Source organism: Notolepis coatsorum, assembly GCF_963971535.1.
Source record: "Notolepis coatsorum genome assembly, chromosome: 8".
In the NCBI taxonomy this organism is placed as follows: Eukaryota; Metazoa; Chordata; class Actinopteri; order Aulopiformes; family Paralepididae; genus Notolepis; species Notolepis coatsorum.
In genome coordinates, this window is record NC_140172.1 from 98,963,414 (window position 1) to 98,983,014 (window position 19,601).

Below are 19,601 nucleotides of genomic sequence, written 5' to 3' on the forward strand. Positions count from 1 at the left end.
AGAAATACTTTATTCATCCAGAGGGACATTTGGCACTACAAATCGCTCACAGTAAATACGGTAGTAAACATTTAGGTAGACAAAAACAAAAAGTCACGAATAACAATATAAACTAAGCCTACGAATAAAATATGGTCCGGGATATCCACTTCCTATGTTACATTCTAATATAAAATATACTAATATAAAATGTCCTATGTTACATTCTAATATAAAATATACAGTAAAAATATCCAGAATATACAGTAAGTGTAAAATTGTGTCGGTCTAAAAGTAAAAGTCCAGGAAGATAGTACTGTCACCCTGTGCTCAGTGATGCAGTGAGGCACATTGATGCATTATAAAGTCTGATGGCTGACAAGAAGTTAATTCATAAAGGCGTGGCCCATAGGAAGATTAACTATAGTATAACCTATAGTATTCCTGTGGGGTTTTATTTTGCACACACAATATAGATTTACCACATAAATACTAGTGATTCACCATATAGTATTTCTATAGTTGAATATTGTATCATCAACATTTAAGGTGAATCACAACATTATTCAAGTGGTTTTATCATAGAAATACTACATGTTTACAATAGTATTTGGTGCGTGCAAAAAAACAACAACACAGGATTACCACAGTTTTATCCCATAATGACATCCCATTGTGCATCACATTTGTTCAATTGTTTTGACTAATTGTTTGTACAGATTACAATGCCAGAAACTCCAGACGGACAAAAGCATTAACGCCCCTATAGGTGCTTACCGGAAGGACTTTTAGGAAACGTGTAACTCTAACTTTGTCCTTGTTCGCCATAAACAATCCATGAGCTCGTTTTGTATTGTAGTATGACTGGTGTATTATGTCTGTCCGTTCTCTATCTGCTTGGTTGGCCTGCATGTATTTTTTCTGTTTTCGTATTGTTCCTGTCTTTTTTGTTTCTCTTTCTTTCCTGGGATGCGCCCCGGGCCGATGTAACTATTGGTTGTGTATCGTAATGTATCATATCATTATCATATCATAACTCCCAATACACAAATGCCTCATGAGACAACTAACTAACAACACAGGAGATATATCCCTTGCCAGCATAATGAGAGGGGAAAAATGGTACAAATTCAAGGGTGTAAAAGCAAGGATCCCCAATAATAGAAATAAAAATAAAGCACGTATGTAGAACATGTAAGAAACCTTTACTGTAGCGTTAAACAAACAACGACCAAGGGTGATGATTTGCGATTCCCATTCTAAAGTCATCAATCTTCCGGAAGCAGTAACATACATGGAGAGGGGGGGGATTACAATTTTGCACTATATGTTGCTGACATCTAATTTCTGGCTGAAAGGGAGCATTAAAAATACACTTTCAATATTGTTTTGTAATATAACCAAAAGGTCACACTAGAGGGACAATTCTTCATATTTTATTAAGGGCAACTCACAGAGAGCAGAGACCCTGTTGCCCTGAGCAAAGACCCCTGCCTGGGCCCCTCACCCATACAGACTAGACTCTGATGTCCTGAGCAAAAGACCCTGCCCTGGGCCCCCCTCTCCCATAGACTGGACCTCGATGTAGTATTGAAAATGTTTACGCTTTTCCCCCCAAAGCCCTGTGGACAAGTCTGCACGCCGACATCTGGAAGTCAAACAGAAACAACACAAAGTATAACTCAGAGACGGTGACATGAACTATTCAGCACGATTCCCTTTTAGGACCCGAAGCTTAATTGACATAGAACTCTCAAGCAAGCACAGCAAGTCCCTCCTGTAAAACACACCAAACTACAAGTACAAACTCACACCTACAAACACCCTTTGAAGCATCGAGGCTCCTTTGAGTATTACGCCCATGCCCACGCACACACCCACACACACACACACCTTCAAAATCCCCTTGTATTCTTCCCGCTTAGGCCCATGAGGGAGAGTCACCTGTTCTCCAAAATACCTTTATTGTATTATATCTCTGTTCTCCTTTCACACGCTTACACAATAAATATAAAACCATGTCCCATGACGACACATTCAAAACATCAATACAAATTATTTAGAATTCCCTGCATTAACAGAGCACAGGAAAATATACACGTGGTGGTGGGGCTACGAGAGACTGGGGTCCCCCTGCCTATGAGAGACTGGGGTCCCCCTGCCTGCTGTGCTGGTGAGCCTGGTGTGTGTTCTGTTGTCTCCTTTCCTGGCTGGACTATTTTCAGACAGAAGAACCACACCTCCGACCCCTTGGGACTCTGGATCTGTTCCTATGGTGCTGCCTACCGCCCACACACACACACACACACACACACACACACACACACACGATTATCGGCCACGGGGCTCATATCACTCCACCTCACCGCCCCCAGCCACCACCCCCCCCCCCCCCAGAAACAATGAGTTGTAGGTAATGTTATGATGATGATGATGACGAAGTGGGAAATTATTTAGTCTTCCTCTCCGTGTTAGGACAGAGAATGCCATTCCAGATTCAGTCAGTTGCACAACGGTTATCGATGATGTGTTCCTGGACACAAACTATTTTCAGATTTGAGGTCCATAAAATAATGTGCTAATGGTGATTCTTTCTTTTTCTTCTTATATTTCATAGGCACATTAAACAGAGTCAAAGTTGATAAAGTTCTATCATATATTTCATATTTTTCTTTGTGCCATTCAAACTCCAGCACTTAATCTACTGCAGTCTCGCCAGCAGAGCAGGGAACTACTGTCTACACTACACCATGGGGTGCTGCAGCAGCTGTCACAAAATGGACGCCTCCCTCTAGTTTCACTGCACAAAATGGCCTCCTTACAGTTGAGTACAGTACAGAAAGATGCTGTTGATGACTTTTTTTTCCCTTTAACTACTGTATCTTAAACTGTTGATTCAAAGCAATCGTCATATATTTGTACAAATAGCACTTTACTCTGTTTACTCAGACTTTCTCTGAGAAAAATACATGTTATGTGGACTGGAAAAAAATATGAAGAAGGAGGCTACTACATTTTCTGTCAAATCCATTCACATTGTATCTGTAGTAAGTTGCTGAAATGAAGTAGCTTATATCATTATTTATAAGTGATTGATTGATTTTTTTTTTTTTTTTTTTTTGTCATACCATCAATGTACCTAGACCGCATGGGATTATAAGATATCACATGTATACTGTTGCAATAGTGAGACATACTGTACATTATTACAGAAACAGACAAATCACCACACAAACTCTATAGCTCATAAACAAAAAGCTGTATATTTCCATAATATTCTTTAAATTTAACTCACTTGAATATGCATTTTGATGACAGCTTTCCCAATCAACGTTGCACCAAAAAAGGTCCAGAAAGGCACCAGAAAGTGACCACATGTTATTCCTGCAGGGGGGTTAGGAACCTGGAGAGGGAGGGGGGAACAATTCAAATCAGACCAGGATAATTATGAGACACAACAACAAAAAAGTCTATGTAGCAGTTGTCATTTGACTCAGTTTACACATTGCTGCTGTTATGTGAACACTCTGTATCTCTCATTATGGTGTCTTTCACTTTTTCACCTGACTTAAAAGTTGACATTGTCCTCTGTGTGTGTGGAGTCACTATCCCATCACACTCATGCTAAACCTTGTATTGTGGAAACAATGAATGGGAGTTATTTCAGAAAATGTGGTGAATTTTACTTAATTCCTGTATATTTTACTTTCTGGAGATGCAATTCAACTGACGCTGATGTATGATATTATTAGGGGTATCTTAACATATCAAAGTGATACTGCCCCAAGAATATCTGATATCAAACAGACATTTGATGTCGCTGCATTCTTTGATATTTTAGAAATGTCTAATAATTCATCTGCACCATTTTCATTTGAATGAAAACGTGCACAACAGAATTCCTATATGAGATATCCACTGTTTGAAATGTGAGACACCAAAACGAGAGCTGGCATTAAGGTATAGCTTACTGTAGAATATAATTATCTGCTGATAAGATAATTACATTTTAGAGGATGTGAGCATCTGAACATTGGAAAAACTGAGCAATAAACTGCATTAAAAAAACAGCTCTTCAAATGTTTATGATAATACAAGAAAGGGGCCAGTAAAGTGAGGTGATTCTTAATAAGATAAAGTTAATATGTTAATATTTAATATGTATTTTCACTTACAGAAGCGCACACTAGAATGCCAAAGAAGCCAATCTTCTGAACCATCTTCTGCACTGCTATCTTGCTCTTGTGGCAATGTCCTGAAAGATATTAAATGGTATTCGATAAGGACAAAAAGATGTATATGACCACACTCATATACTCATACAATTTGCATACATAATTCATTCATCATTCATTCATTAAGAAACAATGCTACATTTTCAGTCTTAAACGTTGTAATGACTGGTTTCACAATCTACAAACCTTTCAATTAGTTGCAGTTTATCAAATGTATCAATAAAATAACTCATGACAAATCAATTATTCTACACGTTTATTTTTACAACATGGCCTTCACATTCACTTATGATAAATTACTAACAATTATTTTGGAGCCCACATCAGATCAATTGAGTACCTTTAATATGATCAGACTGAACGATTGCACTATTGAAATTTTGATAAAGATCTGTTTAAATGTGACACATTTCCTCTGTGGCGGAGGGAATATGACGCATCAATTTTGAAAAGTTGATGCAATTTCATCACTGATGCAATTATAAAAAATTAAGGATTTGAGACCTGTTAATAGTGAATGAGATCTTCTAGGCAGCGTTTATTAGGCTATTCTAAAAGTAGCTTTTTAGATAAGTAGGGGAGAGCGGGGTCGTTTGGGACACGGGAACAATTGGGACATGTCTTTTTAGCTATAGTTAGAAAGTAGCTACACCTATGCCATTCACCACCATGTTACACTCTTCACCTTCAACCTCAAAGTGGAGTCTGCCTGTTCCTCAAATTGAAAGATTATGTCTGTTCTGTTATTTTACTACTACTGTACCATACGACCACATACAAAATACAGTATATATATAGTTGGAAAGCTTATTTTCTGGCCTATCAGTTGATGCTAGTGTTAGCTGTATTTGTGTTGATACAAAACGGACCTCGCTGTCCCTGATTTGTGATTTTTGACTACCTAAATGTTTACTGTGAGCGATTTGTAGTGCTGAATTTCCCTCGGGCTCAATAAAGTACTTATATTCTATTCTAATAGAGGTGTGATGTCATTACATATTTCCCACTTCATATTAGAAATGAATTGCTGTATAAATTATATGAATAATGTATATCAATACTCTTGTTTGTATCAAGTCTACTGAGTGAAATAGTGAGATGCAACTTTAAACTTTCTGAAAATGTCAAAGGAATCAGCTTTGCTAAATGAAATGACGATGACCACTGATGATAAATTGATTAATCAGGCTGTCAGGCCATCAGACCAAGTAGGTGTACAACAGAAATGTACTGTAAACAAATGACAAATAGATTTATTTTACTGGGTCAGAGGATGGGGGGATTTTAATGTGGTAAAACTATTCATCGTTGTGCTACCAAAACCGACAACGGTTTCTGTGCCTTTCATCGAATTCATAAAGTTCAGTGTGAACTATACAATTACTGTACTATTTATTAGGTTAATTTGTTCCACATTCTTTCAAATCAAAGTGTATTGTGTCTATATATTATATATAGAGATACGGAATAACTCTCTTCTGGAAAACCTTCTTGTTTGTGCATTCATCACACTGTGAAATCACCTGTAAATGAATAATAATAATAATAATAATAATAATAATAATAATAATTAACAAAATTGTATTCATTCGGACGGTGCTGTGTTGATGATTTTAAACATGCTAATACTATTAGAAATAACAGATTGTTTGAAGAATGACCATCAATGCAACAAAAAACTGCAAAACAGCATGCTGCTCTGAGAAATTCACCTGCCATTTAATGTAAATATTCATCTATAACATCTAAACATTTAACTTTTTTTTAGTTTTAAACCTGGGATAATGTATAAACAGCTTAACATGCCTGTGTCCTTATAGTTGTAGTTTTAATTCTGTTATGTTTGGTAATGTGAGAACAAGACTATAGACTCACTACACTCCAAATGACTCACAAATTCTTCCCTTTTCAGCAGTCTCTCCCCTATCCTCCAACTCCACAAAAGCCTCTTTTCACTGCCACTGCAATGACACAGACCTTTCCTCGCTATATACCTTTGCTGGGAAGAGGTGCTTTAATGCGTTTGGGTGTCATTCCGAAATACTGGGAACTGAGCAGGGGAAAAAACTCCAACTAGATTCTCCTGGATCAAGATGATGAAGGCCACATACCATTTGGATGAATGCATTCGATATCTACCAAAGGTAGCACCCTTATTTTCCGCACGCCAAAGATGAAAGAATACTAATACTTTTTATTCTGACTCACTTAAATTAATTACTTTTGAACTAGAATGCCTGTATGTCACTTGGTATAGAAATCAAAAGCCATATAAATAAAATATAAATATAAATTAATGAAATTTAAAGTGTGAACAATTCAATATGATTATACTGTATATTTTGCAGATCTTAATATGCAAAAATGTGAAGGCTTTAAAATGGTGACAGTAGATAATACATATTTAGCTTATGGACTTTTATTATGAAGGGTAATAGCAGAAATAATGAGTGACACAAAGAACATGGTTGTTTCTTTCCAAAGTGAATGAAATTGAATGTGTTATTACCACATTTACACTCGACAATTAAGGGAATTAATCTAATTGATTAATTAGTCCTATATCACTTCTGCTAACTAATTTCTCTCCTATTCGATGCCACATTTATTTTAGGTGATCCATTTTTAAGGGACAAATGAATGCAGTGACAAATATATCTTTGAGAGTGCAGCACTGTGAATAGCAAATTTTTAGGTGTCACATATTTATATTTATTTATCTGTATAAATGTACACAATGTAATTGAACCTATCAAGCAACATGTCTACATTTGAAAGAGATTAATTAACATAGACCTCCTGTTCCTCTCACTTACTATATACCTTTCATATTACACATCGAGTGCATAATTCTTTTTGTATATATTATTACTCAAGTTATTGATGGATAATGGTCTGGATTTAATTGCTCAATTTGCATGATGCACATTTATTTGTAATCAACGACATATTTAAGGGGAAAACGGTATATAGGCCCCCTGCAAGCATAATATTCTCATCCAAAATTATATAAATCGCCATGAAACTAATAAAATGAGATAAAAAAAAATTACTATGAACTATTGGTTATTGGCTTATTGGACAATTAACATTTCTTTGTAAAATGGTATATATATCAGGCCTTTGTTTCTGAATGAAAATGGTGAATCAAAACTTGAAGGGAGGGGAGGGGAGGGGAGGGGTGGGTGGGTGCTAAAAAACTTGATCATACCATATATGGTCAACAAAACCACAGTATACTAATGGCATTCCGTGAAGAGTGCGGCCCAACCGACAGGAAATCTGAAAGACATGGGAGGGGAGCCTAATAAAAGGAGGAGGGGGGTGGGGGGTTCGGGGGGCAAGAGGGACACTTGGATCTGATTGGCTCACAGTTTGAATTTCTCCCTCCCAACAACGTCCAATCAGAGAAGCTTCTCCCAGGACAAGCCTGCTAGTTTAATTCTAGCCTCGTGTGTGTGTGTGTGTGTGTGTGTGTGTGTGTGTGTGTGTGTGTGTGTGTGTGTGTGTGTGTGTGTGTGTGTGTGTGTGTGTCTCTCTCTCTCTGTGTGCGTGTGTGTGTGCGTGTGCATTGTGTTCTGCCTGTGGGAGCCGGGGCTGGTCGTCTGGAGGGAGGAATGCGCCCTCATGGTCTACAGCTGAACCACCGGGGACTGTCCCAGGAGTAGCTAACCTGACACAACCCACCGCCCCGCGTGCTGCATGTATAGACGGTGTGGAGCGGAGAAGAAGAAGAAGAGCCATGATGCAGACAGACACCACATCATCGCTGCTGCCATGGAGACGGAGCGACCGTGTTTCGCAACAACGAATGCCATGTATTTCTATGACATCATGACACTTGGCGTTGCTTACATTAAGTGCAGTTAAAAACGTTTTGACTTATGTGATGTGGAGGGAATGAACCCCCCCCCCCCCACACAGTGTGAACAAAGGCTCCCAGAGGAGCTGAAGGGAGGGTGTGTAGAGTGTGTGTGTGTGTGTGTGTGTGTGTGTGTGTGTGTGTGTGTGTGTGTGTGTGTGTGTGTGTGTGTGTGTGTGTGTGTGTGTGTGTGTGTGTGTGCGTGTGTGTGTGTGTGTGTGCGTGTGTGTGTGTGTGTGATTTACTACAGTTGGACTATGTACTGTACTTGGACTCCCTTTTCCGAGGAGAGCTATGTCTATATCTTTCATGGCTGAGGTTCAGACATCCAGACTCTGTTGTTTCGCCGCTTGTGGAAAATCACCATCTTTTTTTGCCAGGCACTTTGCCAGGAGGGCTGCCTGCTGCCCGCCCACCTTCCCTCCCCCCTCGTCACCACCACCACCGCCTCCACCACCACCACCTCCTCCAGGGCTGCCTGAGTTTAGAAGCAATTACATTTAGGAGACCTTGTCAAGGGTGTGCTGCGTCATTAAAAGACCAGTGGAAGCCACGGGTCCAGGTTTCTTGGCTGCTATAGGCTTCACACTGCAGCTTGACTCAGCGTTTTCTCTTCTCCCTGTGACCCCACATCAAGCCTCCCTCTGTGGGAAATGTCACTTACATTTCACCTACTGTTTACTGTGTTACAAGTTTTTTATATATACGTATTTATTTTTTACTACTCGTTTCATCGCCACATCCTCATGCGCCTTGCTGTGTTTTCAACCTGCTGTTTTCAACCTCTTCTCTTTCATGATAATTAACATCTGATAGTGACACACAGGACATGTCCGCTGTGACCATAAGCAGATTTTTTATTTGTCTTTTTTTGGACACAGACTCTGTGTATTATTACACAAAGAAGTACATTAGATACTTGTACTTTATCTGGTATCTATTTGGTATGGATAGTGAGTATAACGGGTGAGGTATATTTAATCATGTTAGTATTAATGATAAGTTACTTAAAGTTAATTTAGGTTAAGAGTTAATATGTCTGTGTATTGAGGGTGTCTGTCTTTCAACTTTCACTTTCCTGGGAAGAGTGGAAAGGTCAGTTTGGCACAGGCACTGGGCAGCAGGTGTTAGGCTCTTAGGGTCAGATTGATTGGCTGCTGATGGAATTATGTCACCATGGTGACTGTTTGTAAATAAGACTGAAATCTATTGGCCAAGGAACAAGAAATGCTGGAGCACATTCTAAATGTATGGTTAGGAAAGTTCTTTGTGGTGGCATGGTGTGTTTTATGTTACAGTATACCAGTGGTGACAGAGGGACAAAGCATGAAAACAAAGAGGCGCCAATGGGAGAACAATACTACTATACTGTATAATGATATAGTATAGGAAAACAGAGTATGTAAATGTATTTCTTATATATTTTTTTTTTATATTTTATATATTTATATAGCCTACAGTATATATATATATGTATGTATTTATATATATACTGTATATTATACAAAAAATTAATGGTGGTGAATGTGAGGTTTTGGATTGCGCTTTTGTTTCTTTTTCTCCTCTTCATTGAAAAATCTATATTTGTATTTCTTCTTGGTATGTTGGGGGTATAACTGTTAGAGGAAAAAAACTGTTTTTTTCTAGTGTTGGATAAAAAAAGCGAGGGTTATGGAGTTTAAACAGACAAAAAAGCAGCAGCGACAAAGCAATCCGTTAAAAAGTTAAATGTCCGACGAGGAAAAATCTATGCGGTAGCCTATATACAAGTCAACACCCAAGCACATTTCTCTCTCTCTAATTTTTTGTTCCCCCCCCCCCTATTTTTTCTGAATGAAAGTCTTTCACATAGACGACGACGACACACACATCTCTGGAGCGCGGCAAGGAGACGGCGAAGTTCATCTTATTAACTCCTAAGTAGCCCTCACTCTCTCTCTCTCTCTCTCTCTCTCTCTCTCTCTCTCTCTCTCTCTCTCTCTCTCTCTCTCTCTCTCTCTCTCTCTCTCTCTCTCTCTCTCTCTCTCTCGCTCACTCTCACTGGCACAGGATGTAGAGTAGATATTAGACTCCTCCTGACGTAACCGGAGCTATAGAGAGTCCCTTCTAGAATAGTTTTTTATCTTTTTCAAAATCTATCCGGAAAAAGAAAAAGAGAAAAAAAAACGCACCCCTCAAGTCCACGTTGACAAATTCTTTAACAAGCTGTGGTTAAAGGGAAGCTGTTTTCTCTCTGACTCATCCCCTCCTTTCAAACAGTTTACTGGAAATAAAGGGGGAGGAGGAGGGAGGGGGCACTTTCAGAGAAGTCACGTGACGGGGGCCGGCAGAAACCACAGCACAGGGATCCTTTGAGTGCAGTAGGCCAGGGGGGGTGGGGGCTGGAGGGGGGGGGGGGGGGGGGGGGGGGGTGCGGCACACGCCCAACACAGATGGCTCTGATTTGGGTTACAGGAGATACGATCCTGGGAGTTGGCAATCAAGAATTCACAGCCTGTTAACCCTTTCCGTGCCGGATATAAAAAAAATAAAAAAAGTTTCACTAGCCGAGCAGGATATGACTTCATTATTGTGTGTTACAAGTCAATATGGACTTGATCCATGAAAGAAGATGTTTTACATTATCTACATTGAGGATGATTCCTCTTGGACTCACGAGGGGCTGTTAAAATGTTTGTTTTTTCATACTAAAACTGTACTAAAGATTTAAGTGAGGAGAGTGTGTGTGTGGGGGGGGGGGGGGGGGGGCTGACTTTCATTACATCATCAGTCTGGAGCCGCTAGAAAAATCATGACTTCATTATTCTTCAATTGAATAGCCATGTTGAATGGGCACAGGGGGGGGGGGGCTGCTGTGTTTCAAGTGTGATTGTGGCAGGAAGTCAGCAGCAGCCCATGCATAGGCTGAGAGAAATACCCAGAAGCCCCCTGTGACTCGAGAGGAGAGGAAGACGGAGTCAGCATCTGAACCTCCGCTGCGCGCTGCCACAGAGAACGTGATGTCACAACCGTGATGATCAACGATGTTTAACCTTTTCCTGTCTGCGACGGAATAATCCACGACCCCCCCCCCCCACACACACACACAATCACACACAATCTTATTCCATTTCTCTCAATATTTCTACAATCGTCTACACCAGTGGTTCTCAAACTTTTTACACCAAGTACCACCTGAGAACGTAGCTGGCTCTCCAAGTACCACCATATGACCGGCGTTAAAATACAGTCTATTCAGCTATGCACAGTTCACGCAGGAGGCAAATGTATTCCTAATACCATTATTTATTGTTAACTTTTGTCAGACACAGCCACAATGTACAAAGGGATAGCACTAGAACTAGCAAACGCTTCCACACAACTCATACAATGCAAGGGGCATTGAGAACATAATAACTATAACATTCTCACATAGCAAGTGAGAAAATTAAGAACAACTGTATTTCAGCAAATGTACTTAATTCTCTCTCTATCTCTCTCTCTCTCTCTCACACAGCAAGCAGTTGTCCTTCATTCTCTCACACACACACACACACACACACACACACACACACACACACACACACACACACACACACACACACACACACACACACACACACACACACACATACAGAGAGAGGACAAAACGAAGGTTATCCTATAACCCTAGTTATATGAGTAATAGCGAGCGCTTTGCTCTATTGGAACACACACAATTATTTAGTTACAAAAACTTAATTCCCTGCATTCTGGTGCAGGAATTTTTTTATTTGTACCCTTTAAATGCCAGTGTTTGTGATGGGCATCACAAATTATTGTAAAAAAGAAAAGAAAACACATATTTAAATGTTTACCCTTTAAATGCCAGTGTTTGTGATGGGCATCACAAATTATTGTAAAAAAGAAAAGAAAACACATATTCAATCATTTTTAGAATTTTTACCCTTTAAATGCCAGTTTGTGTGATGGCATCACAAATTATTGTAAAAAAAAACACACAAAAAGTAAAATATTTTCAATATATCAAATGCAAAGTACATTTTTCTGGGGGGGATTATTACAGGCTAGGCATGTGTCCAATGATTAGCAACAACACAGATTTTGATGGATTTTTTGTAATGTCAGATTTAACACCAACTCTTTTTAAAAAAAAGTGGGAGTATTTAATTTTTTATCTGACATTACAAAAAATCTAAAAAAATAAATGGTTATGATCAGGGCTGAAGTTGAATTAAAGATTTATGACTGTTTAGACTGCATTACTCTCTGTCACAGTGATCTCCTGGTTGGTCCCCACTTAGGTTATCTAACTATCGCACCACTGCAACCAGAAACACTGGCCTGGCCTGCTTCTAAGTTCAGTGGCCTGACTGAAAAAAAAATAATAAAAATAAATTATAATTGTATTTTTTTTGTAAATGTTTTCAAGTACCACCAGAAGTACCACCAAGTACCACTAGTGGTACGCGTACCACAGTTTGAGAACCACTGGTCTACACTGTAAAAACTGAGCGTCATCTGGTAATTTGGTAAAACTATCAGCACATTTTATTCAACCAAAACTGTGTAAAATGCAATTCATAAATGGTTAAAATTAGGGATGCTCGATATTGGCTTTTTTACCGATACCGATATTGTCAAACTCTTAATTTACGATACCGATATCAACCGATATCAACCGATACCAATATATGCAGGGTTCCCCCCCCCCAAAAAAAACTGAATAATTTCAGGTAATTAACATTACATATCTCTTGTTGTGTAATTAACACAACATTATGCATACTTTGACAATAAATAAAATAATAATTTGTTCTTACTTGCTTGCCTGGGTAAATAAAGGTTAAATAAATGTAAAAAAGATATATATTTTTTTGATAACCGATACAGATATTTTCCGATATCACATTTTTATGCCAATATCGGCCGATAATATCGGACATCCCTAGTTAAAATTCATTGAATTCAGCTCAATTCGATTTCAAACGGCACCTAGTCTTTTTTATTATGTATAGGTTACTAATAATTATTTAATAAATATTAATTAACCACAATCCCAGTTTTTACAGTATACGTGAACGATTGACCGCCTCCGGTGAAAAACAAGACGAGGAGATAAATCCACGGCTGAAGACGACCTGCCTCCATGTCCGTTCTGAGAAGTGACGATGACTAGAATAGAATAGAATAGAAATACTTTAATCATCCCGAGGGAAATTTGGCACTACAAATCGCTCACAGTAAACATTTAGGTAGACAAAACAATTAGTCACAAATAAGAATATAATAAAAATTAAGCCTAAGAATAAAGAATAAAATAAGCCTAAGAATAAAATAATAATAATAATAATAAAATACGGTCCGGGATTTATATTTCCTATGTTATGTATATACATTCTAAAATATACAGTAAAAATGTACAGAAATCTACAGTAAGTGTCATGCTTCTGACGCTTCTGAATATCAGAAAGGTGATGAGGAGCCTCCTCCAGAGAGGAAGAGGGGAACCCCCCCCCCTCCCCTGTACCCCCCTCCCCTGTATGTCCAGACGAGAGTAACAAAAACAACATTGGAAATAGAAAGAAACGCTTCCATCTGCCGCTGCTCCTTAATGGTGAGAAGCAACCTGCCAGATGTTCTCCAAGCACACACTGCTGCCAGACTAGATAGGACCAGAGAGAGAGAGAGAGAGAGAGAGAGAGAGAGAGAGAGAGAGAGAGAGAGAGAGAGAGAGTAATACACAGCATGGGGCAAAGAGAATGTGTACGAGAGAGAAAGCGTGAGAATCATGAAGTCAGAAAGAGAGACAGAGTGAGAGAGCGACAGAGTGTGGGAGAGAGAGAGGAGAATGCGAGAGAGCGCAAAAGAGAGAGAGAGTGAGAGAGAAAGAGAGAGGGGGGGGAGAGAGAGAGAGAGAGAGAGAGAGAGAGAGAGAGAGAGAGAGAGAGAGAGAGAGAGAGAAAGAGACAGAGTGAGAGGGCGAGAGAGAAAGAGAGAAAGAAAATGCGAGAGAGAGCGTGAAAGAGAGAGAGAGCATGAAAGAGAGAGTGAGAGAGAGAGTGTGTGTGTGTGTGTGTGTGTGTGTGCGTGCGTGCGTGCGTGTGTGTGTGTGTGTGTGTGTAGTATACTTATTATTTGGAAGTCTTGGCCATGTATATAAAATAAATGCACCATGAGCGGTCTGAGAATTGCTGCAATGTCAAAGACAAAAGCCAAACAAATTGCCAAATATTGCTCAGCTATTATTGGCAGCTAAGCCGCGTGGAGAAGGAGGTGCTATGTGTACCCTTAAGTGGCCAGTGCTGCTTGGCCCCGATACATTTGAGTCCCTGTTTATGTAATATAATTTGTGGAACCAAATAAAGTATTCAAGTGTGTGTGTGTGTGTGTGTGTGTGTGTGTGTGTGTGTGTGTGTGTGTGTGTGTGTGTGTGTGTGTGTGTGTGTGTGTGTGTGTGTGTGTGTGTGTGTGTGTGTGTGTGTGTGTGTGTGTGTGTGTGTGTGTGTGTGTGTGTGTGTGTGTGTGTGTGTGTGTGTGTGTGTACGAACCAATAGTGAATAATGTTCGACCAAAATGAAATAGTCTACTGGTAAAATAATAGGGTCAGTGAGTTTATTACGAAGTCCAGATTTTAACGTTTTAAGACACTTTCTCTGTCTGTCGGTCTGTTATTGTCGGTTTGACCTACAGTACATTGTTGGGAAGACACAAACATTCCTCGGGATGAGCAGTCAAGGCAAATCTCAGTTAAGCCGGGACAAAACAAATAGCCTATTTCTCATTCCTCCCGTCATATTTTCAAGATGGAAAATAAATATTTACAAGGAGCTGTTCCGTATCATTGAAAAAACATTTGCAGAGGCGTTTAAAACTATAGTGCCAGGGAATTACAAAAATCCAAGCGTGAAAAAAAAGGGACCCTTTCACCCTCGAGGGTGTTGTGAGTTCCTTGATTTCCGTCGTAGTGTTGAGAGGTGGGGCGCTTGGTATCGGCGAGTTGAGGCGATAACGCAAGCCTGCACACGTGTGAGTGACACCACACAACCACAACCAGAGGATGTTTCACCATATGTACAGCACTCTCTCTGATGACTTGGACATAATAAACATTTCATGTTCTGTTCTCACGGCCTGGTTTGGAGGAAAAGACAAGGGCAGAGCTGTGGCGCTGAGTAATTGGCAGCGGTGACTGAAACAACACGAGAGTATGAGCGGTGGAAGTGAGGTGCGGCGAGTCAGACCCCATACCAAGCCGAGATTTATTTCACGTCATAAATAGATATAATACAGTCCGTATTCATTAATGTTGAGGCAAAACAGCAGTCAAAGTGTATATTTTCAGCACTACGTTTGTTTACCAATGATTTTAAAGTGTTATTAGCTAAATATGAGTTTATAAAAAATCTTAGCACATTGCATCGGAAACCGTCATGAAATCATTGTAGTCCTAAGAAAGAGGAGACCCAGGGCATTCGATGGTCGTTGACATTTCATAAAACTACACTACCCAGCTCAAACCAGCCGCTGTCAAAGCTGCTGAAAATATTGATGTTTGTTATTTTCGTGATTATATCTCACGAGTCGAACAAACCTGAACGTTTGTTCCCAACAGTCACGAAATACACTGAAACGAATTAAAAATTTTATTTTATTCTCCACGTGGTAAATACACAGGTCACAACATGTTTTCGTGACTGTTGGGAACTAGGCTACACTGGCACACCTACTTCCAGTGAATGACGCTAAGCTAGGCTAACGGCACGGCTGTTCCCTAAGCCTAATGCTTGCACAGAGAAGAAAGGGGTATGTATCTGCTTGTCTAACTCCAGGGTAGATGGCAAATAAGCTAATTTCCCAAAAGGTTGGTGTGTTTCTTTAACGTGCTGTTCATGAGTATTTCCTTTTGATGATCTCATACCAAGGACACAGACGATCAGTTAGCTTTAATGAATCAATTAGCTGTGCTCGGTGGAGCCAGGCAGGGAACAGGGTAATGGAATAGAAAACTGTGTGCTACACCTACACCACAAGGGTCTGGTCAATACAAGGGAAGAATGAGGTGCAGGAAAATACATACTGGTAATTCAAATTTGATTTAGCGTTGTTTCTACTGAATTCTTCTTTTTTCCAAATATGTTCCACGGATTCAAGGAAATTGTATGAAATAGTTGAATACATAAAATATGAGATGAGGATAGTTAGTGCAGGGTTGAGATAAATTCTCTTTCAATTCAATCAATTCAAAATGTAAACGGAAATTGCAGCGTACTTGCTGATTTACTAAAAATGAGAGAGAGAGAGAGAGAGAGAGAGAGAGAGAGAGAGATAGAGAGAGAGAGAGAGAGAGAGAGAGAGAGAGAGAGAGAGAGAGAGAGAGAGAGAGAGAGAGAGAGGGAGGATGAAGCCTTAACCCACCCACCTGTTAGAGAGAGTCAGTCACAAGGCCATGGGTGATACATGTCTACAAGAGAGGAGCAAAGACAGATGCTCACTCACACACACTCACACACACACACACACACACACACACACACACACACACACACACACACACACACACACACACACACACACACACACACACACACACACACACACACACACACACACACACATACAGAGAGAGACAAAACGAAGGTTATCCTATAACCCTAGTTATATGAGTAATAGCGAGCGTTTTGCTCTATTGGAACTATCCCTTTAATCATATACTATCATGAAAACTTTCACCACGTGTACGCACCCATCTGCCTGACCACTCCCACATCCGCTCCTATATAAGCGGGGTCATGGCCATACTATCAGCTCCTTCCCCAGTCTTTCACAGCCGAAACCTACGCCGAAATATAACCTTTGTTATATTTCGTATATAGCTTACGCTTTGCTCTATTGGAACACAAGAGCTGAGCAGAGCGGAAGCCCGACAGATGTACCCGCTGAGGCCCCCTACAACCATCAGAATACCGGGGAGGATCCGGGCCCCCCCCGCCCCCCCTAGTGAGGGACGGTAGGGAGATCAGACCCTGACTGTGCGAAGAGGGTTTAGCGCCTCAACGCACAGGGTGAGCAGACCGTGGGACTTACCTTTGTTTAGAAGTGCCCGCGACTACTCAGACGCGCATCCCACACGCCACCAGGGAACGGACGTGAGCAAAAAGCCCCCGTCACAGCCCCCAACATTGCGGGGGTTGTGGTAAAAAAAAAAAAACCTGTGGCAAGGCTGTAGCAGCAGGGCATGGAGAAAAGGGGCCTGGTGAGGTCAATGAAGCCGCAGCATCGAGACCCCACCAGACGGTCACTGGTGACACCACCCCCCACATCGCCAGCGTATTGGACAGAGCCTAAACCAGGTGAAGGCCCTTCTCCCCTTGGCACGCCACTCCGAAGCGCTACCAAGGAGGCTTCCCCCCCCACAACATCGAGGGGCCAGCCGGCGCGCCAGGAGACAACCCTCCAAGGAGGTTAGTCCCTCAATCCAGGCCGACAGGTCCCAAGAGTAGAACTCGACCTGTGCCTAAGGGACTTACTGTAAGAACAGTATCCCAGCGGAAAGGGTGTTTCGGTATGCTGTGCACCATGTCACAATCTCCACGAACCCCGACCCCGCCAATTTAATAATCTCGTGGGGTCGAGGTTCAGAGAAAGAGTTTGACACAATTGGCAGACGTCATGAAAGATGCGGGGGAATACTCTCGGGCAGCCGGGGTCTTAACCGGGCTCAACCTGAGAGTCGACTCTGCTACCAACACACCGGAGAGACAACCACCCCCCTATGTTTACTAACAGAGAGTGGTTGCTCCCTTAACCCACAAAAAAAAACGGAAACATAACTGCACGTATACACAGGCTATACAATGCAGTTCAAGCGTTTCAGGTTTAAAGAGGGTTAACCCAAGCCAACAGGTCAACAAGGGCAAGGCCCGACCTGGGCCTGGAGGACTGGAACTTACACAGGGATGCATAGAGGAGTTGACAGAAGCAGCCTCCCTGACAGCCCCCTCCCATCCCCGGCTCAGCAGGGAGGGAGGGGTGAAATTAATGGAGAAGGACCACCCACCTAACATTGTGCAAAAAAGTACAGTATGGACCAATGCACACCACTGTTAAGGGCAACTCGTAGTGACATCTACATGACACACACATTCATGACATCAACCCCTGTGACGTCCAGTCCGCCCTGGCATTTCCCCCCCGGAAAAGCTCAGGGTCCTTCGGGGTACCAGGAACTTGTCTGCGCCCCGGCGGACAACGGGTTAAACTGATCCGGTCTGGCGCGACAAGGACAAGTCCCGTGCCCTTGTCACGCCGCCGCCCCCGTCCTAAGAGGGGGGTAGGTACGCGTGTCGATCCAAAACATCACAGAGGGCGCCACCAAGGCAAGGAACTCACTGCTCCCGGTGGCCCACCTAACGGGCGTGAAACCCCCCTGCAAATGTTTGATCTACTACTTGAGTCTAACCTAGTGCACTGGCGCTTGGTAGAGACAAAAAATCTCCTTCCCAGCCGACCGCATAAAAAACGCAGTTTTTATGATGTTGGACAACCAAGGCGCGCCGGTCCCAAAAAGCGGATTCAATCATTGAAAAACACCCTGGGCCAGCACTGATTGGTCTCGTAAGACCACACGCCGATTTCATAAACCAGCGTGTATGCTCGTAAATAACCCGAGAACAGTGACGGTGAACTTCTAAAAAGAAAGAACCCCACAATGTTTCCCCCTGCTGTCTGGGACGAGCAGCAGGAAGCCGGTCTACAAAAGACACAGACACGGGTCCTCACATGACGAGCCCTCTTTATGTAAGAGGGGAAGACAGCGGTTTTCCCAGAGAGACCTCAACGTGAGTAAAACAATTGAAAAAGGTTCATGTAACACATTGGACTAAGACTCTCTGAGAAGGAGGCTCTGAAACTCTGAGGAGGCTCCCTCACTGAGAGGGAGGTTCTGAAACTCAGAGGAGGCTCTGAAACTCCCTGAGGAGGAGGCTCTGACCCAATATACACTACTGGTAGGTAGCAGAGTAGAGGACAAATTGTCTCTACTGCATTGCATCACCTATCCTTTACAATGACAGCGGTCTGCAGCACAGGCCCTGTAACTCACGGACATGTCTCTTGGCCAATAAGAAAACGCACTTGTGCTTCAATGGCCTCTCGAGCCTGAGAATAAAAACGCGTCAATTCTACTCTTTATGTAAGAGGAGAAGACAGCGATTCTCCCAGAGAGACCACAACGTGAGTAAAACAATTGAAAAATGACAGCGGTCTGTAGTACAGGCCCTGTAACTCACGGACATGTCTCTTGGCCAGCCAGAAAAAGCGCCTGTGGTGTTTTCAAATGGCTGGGGGAATCCCATGTCCCACCTATCCTGACTTGGTGTGGGAGACAGGAAAATCCCCCCCCCCCTGTGACGAGAGAGAAAACACCCTCGACAGGGAGACTGATAGGTAGAAAGGCACAACCTCTCGGCCAATCAGTTTCGTAAGGATACAACTATATCCGGGAGGGGGGAGGTTTATTTTATCCACCCCCTCACCACCTCTCC

The 19,601-nt window shown here is 41.6% G+C and overlaps 1 pseudogene across 1 annotated transcript in view; it reads right to left on the minus strand.

Annotated features, from left to right (window-relative positions):
• LOC311233514 (vacuole membrane protein 1-like) overlaps positions 1-19,601 on the minus strand; it is a 337,120-nt pseudogene that overhangs the window by 172,613 nt on the left and 144,906 nt on the right. The window contains exons 7-9 of the transcript in view: positions 8,461-8,554; positions 4,155-4,234; positions 3,275-3,382 (exon numbers count right to left, since the gene is read on the minus strand). The product of the transcript in view is annotated as a vacuole membrane protein 1-like (transcript). The remainder of the gene's footprint in view (positions 1-3,274; positions 3,383-4,154; positions 4,235-8,460; positions 8,555-19,601) is intronic.